The following is a 6,004-nucleotide window of genomic DNA, read 5'->3' as shown; positions in this document are numbered from 1 at the left end:
TCCTCAGGGAGCTACATTTACCATTCACATCAGGGTGGCACCTGAGGGAGTAAAGCCCCAGGACATCACCAGCAGCACAGATGTCATGGATCTCAGGCTTCACAGAATCCTGGGGCAGCAGACAGGCCACAGTCACCGACACAGTCTCTTCAAGGACCATGGTGGTATTTTGAGGAGGTCCAATTCAGCAAGTGAACCTTTCTTCATCTCAAGCTTCCATCCTTCCCCAGAGCCAGGGAGATCCCTCCTGCAGCCAGGCAGCAGGTTCAGGGGCTAAGTCTGCATCTGCACAAGCTCACGCCCTGCCACGCCCCCGCCACGCCCCCTCCTGTCCCTTTCATTGAGCAATAACAGCACATCATCTTAGCCCTCTTACCTGTCTCCACCATCCCGTCTCCATTTCCACCTCCATCCATGCTGTATACACTGCTCCATTTTTCTACCTTTCCTACATCTCCAGAGGTGGGAAAAGAACCCCTGGTGGTGGGTTAACAATAGACTAGCATTGCATCAGAGCATTCACCTGGCTCCATTCTCAGGGGTAAATGCTGCCTGGCTCCCGCCATCTTTTTATGTATGCATTCCTTTTTGTTTTGTGTCAATGTAAGTTGGCAGATGTGTTCCCCTAGCTTTTCTTGTTTTTCTTCTGTATTAAAAGTCTGGTGTTCCTTTGGACAAAATACATTCATATCCAGCACACTCTCTCGTGTCTGTGTCTGTTTGTCAATTCTGGCTGACTCCATGCACACGTGCAGGAACCCTGATTCCCACGGATTGAGTGGGGGCCAACTAAGCCGGGTCTATGACCATGGTGCCCGAACAGGGACCCCCCCAGACAGGTAAGACTTTATCTCTTTTTCTTCTTTTTCTTCTTTACTTCTCAGGCACAAAGGCTGTCCTAGCTTTCTCTCCCAGGGCTGCTAGACTCCTCTGTTTCTGGGACCCCTGGTTCTGAGGCTCTAGCTCTCATCCTCTAGGCTGGAGAGACAAGCATCACTCCTGTATTCAGAGAGGGAACCAGGGCTTAGGACAGTTAGGAGACTCCAATGGGGCATTTCTCTTGGCAGTTCTGGCTCACTTTACCTTTTCAGGTGGAGGCCTCCACAATGGCCTAGGGACACCACATAGCATTTGGAGACCACAGAACCATATCAGGGCAGTCACCAACCTTGGTAGTCACTCACCTACCCCAGCGTTCCTGCAGAGCTTTCTCTCAGGGATGTAACAGACAGCTGCACGTGACGGAGCAGGGACAGGACAAACAAACCCAAAGAGGAAGCAGGACGCTCGGTCAGAGCCTGCATCTGCACTGCTGGTCCGCAGGGCTGGGACTCTGCAGTCTTACCCTACAGGGCATCCTAAAGCAGCCCACACCCTGCTACAGAGAGTGCTACATGGGCTTGGCCAGGGCAATGGGTGACAATGGTTGGCTCCAGAACTTAGGCTTTACCCTCCCATGGGGACAAAGAAGGGCTGTGTCCCTGATTCCAGGAACCCCAGTAGAGCTCAAGAATTGCTGGGCCCGATGCAATTATGCATGAGAGTCTTTTTATAATTATGAGTCAGACTCAGATTGCATACCTTCCCACCGTGCAGGACAGGTGTCAACCTTGAGCCTAAAAGGCTTGGCACATATAGAAAGCATAGTCTGAGATTCTTTGGAATTTAGGATGAAGGGGAAGGTGACAAGGCAAGTCATTTTTCAAAAAGGATGCCTGTTTGTTCATGCAGCAGGGTGAATCACATGGCCGGGAGGGGAACTCTTCTGACCTATGGTGCTTCTCATTAACTAGTGTGTGTTTTATGGCTGGCTATAGCTGTCTGCGACCTCTGATTACCTCCCTTTCATGACCTGAATGTGGGACCCGAATCTTGGAGCCGAATCTTCCCAAGGATGTTTGGATTTTGGGTTTCTCTTCCAAGGACAGGAGCCAACTGCACCTGGGAAGTGCTTAGCCTTTTCTCAGTGACACTGAGGAGAGGGAGGTGGCCATTTGTCTACTCAAGCTGGCTCCATTTGCCCCTTTCTCCCACTCCAAGGCCAAGCAGAGAGATCCAGTGGCCAGAGTGAGTGCTGAGAGCTGGTGCCTTCCAGGCAGTTTCCAGATGTCTCTCTGCTTTGGGACATGGATAGCGACAGCAAGGTCCACTGTGTCTCTCTGCTCATTGTCTGACTACAGATACTCAGAAAGACTTTGTTCCAATGGGATAATAAGAGTCCTTTGGTAGAATTCATCCCTACTGCAGGGCAGGCAGGGGCAAGCTGGAGTTCAGCCTCCCCAGCATGAGCGCAGCAGCATTCTATAAAAATCAAGTCTTTTTGGGTGGCCTGAGCTGCATACTGCTCAGCCAGTGGGACAGGGGAGGTAGGACCTTCTTTCTGCTCCTCAGTCCTTGCTGGTATCTGTCTGCTGGTAGGGTAGGGAGCAGGGATAAATAGGTTTACCCCAGCCATCTTCTTCCACCAGCAGCTGCAGAACCCTGTAGGCCAGTACACTGCCCTGTGGGATGCTCACCATTTTCTCTGTGTCCACATGCCTCTGTCCCTGGACCTGTAAGGGAGGCAGGGAGCAAAGGACAGCAGCTATCTATCCAGCCTCCGGAAGCTTCAGTTTGGAGGCAGACAGGGAAACTACCAGGGTCTTGATGACAAGATTCCTGGAGGGCTGGATTGATAGGTAGGTGAAGGTGAGGTCAGACAGACCCCTATGTGCAGGAAGGACACAAACTATGCTTGTGTAAACGGTCTATCTAGAAAACAATCTAAGGCACTCAGAACTCAAACAATGGACCTGGTTTGGTCAAGTTCTAAGAAATCACACAAGGAGACACTAATGGGGTCTGTCCTATTAAATATGTTACACTCCTTTTTGGATACTCTTTTGGAAAATGCTGAGGTGCAGGCACTGGGGTATGGCTGGTTTATCTATACTCCACACGGCCACGATGACCTAAAAATGGGTGCTTGTAACCACCTGTGCCAATCTTCCTACTGTGAAGGTCACATTCAGGAATCATCCGGAAAAACTCAAACAAAACCATTGATTGTGTGCTATTTCAGAACCATGCTAACAATTTCAGACCCATGATAATGGCATAGGGCTTACACTGTGTCGCATCTGTAACACCAGGTACCTGGGAGGTAGACATAGGAGGTCATTTGGGTCCCGATTGGGCAATATATTAACACCCTGATTCAAAACAGGGGGAAGGAGGGAACCCTGGGGTGCGAACATGAGAAACCTCAGAAAAACCTGTGCAGGCAGAGCTGAGACCATGTCATCTTCCAAGGCTTGCGTTCCCCTTCAGGGTAGGGAGACTTCTAGATAGAGCATCTTCATGAAGTTGATGATATTCCAACCTCACTGCCCACCATTGGCCCACTCTGGCACAATGCACACCTGACCATGGCCCAGCTGTAGGAGACAGCTGCCCAGCCCCTACATGTGGCTGTGGCTCTGAAGCATGGCATCTTGCAGGGTCTCCACAGCCTCAGTTACACGTATAGACTCTCCCTCTCCTTCCGGCTGTGTAGCTCCTGGAGGAAGGAGGGCCTGGGCGACCTCAGTTTCCTGGAAGGCACAGAAAGCAGAGAAGATCTGAGCTGGGAGGGACATCTGCACAGCTGGGGAGTCCCTCCTGGCTTGTTTTTCTCTGCACTGATCTCAGTAGCCAGGGAGAAACGATGTGCTGGCCTGTGTGGGGGTGAGAGGTCTGCTGTGTAAAGTGAGTGGCAGTCAACTGAAAAGGGGGGAAACTGAGGAAAGCCAGGAACAGTCCTCTTCAAGGTTTCAGATATCCAAACATAGGCCCACATGAGATTTAAACATTTGGGAGATAATATTAAAATGGATGAAAGGGTCCTAAATTAATCACCTGGGAAACCTGGCAGCAACAGAGTATCCACCAGCTTCAGGCAGGTGTCTATAGTTTGTTGTAGTTGCCACCACTACCTGTTGCCACACACTTATATAGTTTAGTTTGCTTTCCTGGCCCTGGATGCTTCTGGCTTGAAGCCTCTGAGTCTGCATGTGGGCCTAGGGCTCACTCCCTACTGTCTCAAGTGCCTCCCCGGGCTATGGACTGGCTGCATCCTTGGCTTTCCTTTATACCCGGAGTTACTGTGGCCATCGTACCCCATCTTGGAGTCCAGCTGCCCACAAACCTTCCCTGGCTCTCACCTCCTCTCTAGCAGCATCTCCCAGGTGCAAGGGGAGACCCAGAGTGTCTGCACAGCCAAGGCAGAGAGGCGGGTGGTCTTGCCACTTCCGGTCACCTGGCCCTGCAGCCCAGTGCTCAGGCTCAGAGCCCCTTTCAATCCTCCTGCCTACTTCTCCCAGGGGTAGATGGGCCCACTGTGGTTCACCTCTGCAGAGAGAGAAGGGCAAGCTACAGGTGCTTGGCAAGGTAAGGAGACAGGTTGCAGGGTGGCTCATGGTGCAGTTTTGGCCTCAGCCAGGTCCCAAAATGGCTGCCACCACCTATACATTGTGTGTGCTTTGCAGAAACCACTGAGTGCTCAAAGCCTCAATATCCTCATCTACATGCAGGGAAGAAAGAGCATCAGGGCTTCCTCTGAGGGGGGGGGGCGTTGAGGATCAAAAACAGATTTAACAATGTGTGTGTGTGTTTGTGTGTCTGTGTCTGTGCCTGTGTCTCTCTGTGTGTGTATGACATGAAAGTAGAAAGAGGAAGAAATCTATAGGGGGGAAGGAAGAACAGGGGTAAAGGCATCTTCATGACATGAAAACAGAAGGAGCACTGTCTGGGAGGAGGGAGATCAGCAAGAGGAGGGGGAGTGCTGGGGGGAAGGTACAGAAATAGAACAAATTAATAGATGTGTGTGAAATGGCAGGAAGGGCCACTCTGCCGACCAGAGTTTGATCCTTGGGACACTCATGGTGGAAGGAGAGAACTGATTTCTGAAAGGTGTCCTCTGACCTGCACATCAGTACTGCGGCACACATATGCCCAACACACAACACCCACAAAGAATAAATACATTTTTTGATGGTATATTCTTTATCCCAACAGTATTAAATGATAATTTATAATATTTCTGTGGTAGCAGGGTTTCAATAAAGAGAAAGCACCTGGGTCCTCCAGCATCACCCTCCTGGGACCTAGAAGAGAGAGGAGAGGAATATGGGCCCTAATGCAGGGCCATGGCCACACTCACTGGGGCAGCAGAAGGCTCACACTAAGGGTTGTGGGTCAGCCTAAGTCAGGGAGGCCACAGAGGGAGGAGGCAGGCTGAACTGGTGTTCAGAGCACCCAGAACAGCAGCTCAAGGACTAACCTGAGGCCTTAGGACATGTGCCTCAGCTTCCCACCTCGGTGTAGCGGCTGGTGGGTGCCACCTGGCTGACCTACCGGATACCAAGGCCACTGCGGCTGCGCGAGGCGTCTCTGGCCACGTGGGACTCCCTACAAGCCTTCTTCTGAACCGCAGGATTCAAGTACTGCCCCTGCTCTGTCCACGAATCCGTTTTCTGGTCACCTTAGACTTCAGCTCCTCCTGAGCAAGGCAAAGCTGCTTCAGCTTTCCTTCCTCGCCACATCTCCCTCCCCCAGTTCTCTCTTCTCCAGGATGGCAACAGCCAACTTCTCAATCTGTGGGTTTTCTTCCCTTCTGATACATGTGGTGGCTCATGGGTGCTGCAAAACTCTCCACTTCTTTCTGCTTCCCCCATCCTACTGAGTGGGGGTTGGTGGGTGGGCAAAGGCATTAACACCACCATCCTTAGCCATTACACTCCGTAGGAGCACCCACCCCATTCCTGCCTCTAGATCTGCCAAGCCACACCGATTCCTTCTATCCTGACCCCTCCCGTTCACCTCTTCCCACCAACGCCCCCCTCCCCTGCCACTTCCTATAGTTGGTTCTTGATAGACTAGATCCATCAGTGCAAATACTAAACTCTCAGCCTTTCTAAATGAAGTCCATCTGTTCCCACTGCTGATCTTACAGACTTCTTTTTTTTTCCACCTTTTTATTAGGTAT

General features: G+C 51.3%; 1 pseudogene across 2 annotated transcripts; it reads right to left on the bottom strand.

Moving 5' to 3' along the window:
• Positions 1–3,037: 3,037 nt before the first annotated feature.
• On the bottom strand, positions 3,038–5,390 carry 1700065I16Rik (RIKEN cDNA 1700065I16 gene; annotated as a pseudogene). Of its 2 annotated transcripts, NR_108057.1 has the most exons (4): positions 5,300–5,390; positions 5,094–5,123; positions 4,182–4,368; positions 3,038–3,572 (listed from the first exon to the last, which is right to left on the bottom strand). The product of NR_108057.1 is annotated as an RIKEN cDNA 1700065I16 gene, transcript variant 1 (transcript). The 2 variants fall into 2 exon arrangements; NR_040315.2 differs by lacking the exon at positions 5,094–5,123.
• Between the last annotated feature and the right edge of the window lie 614 nt (positions 5,391–6,004).

Source organism: Mus musculus, chromosome 15 (assembly GCF_000001635.26).
Source record: "Mus musculus strain C57BL/6J chromosome 15, GRCm38.p6 C57BL/6J".
NCBI lineage: Eukaryota > Metazoa > Chordata > Mammalia > Rodentia > Muridae > Mus > Mus musculus.
The sequence above is the reverse complement of the archived record's forward strand: the minus strand, read 5'-3'. Positions and strand labels throughout refer to the sequence as shown.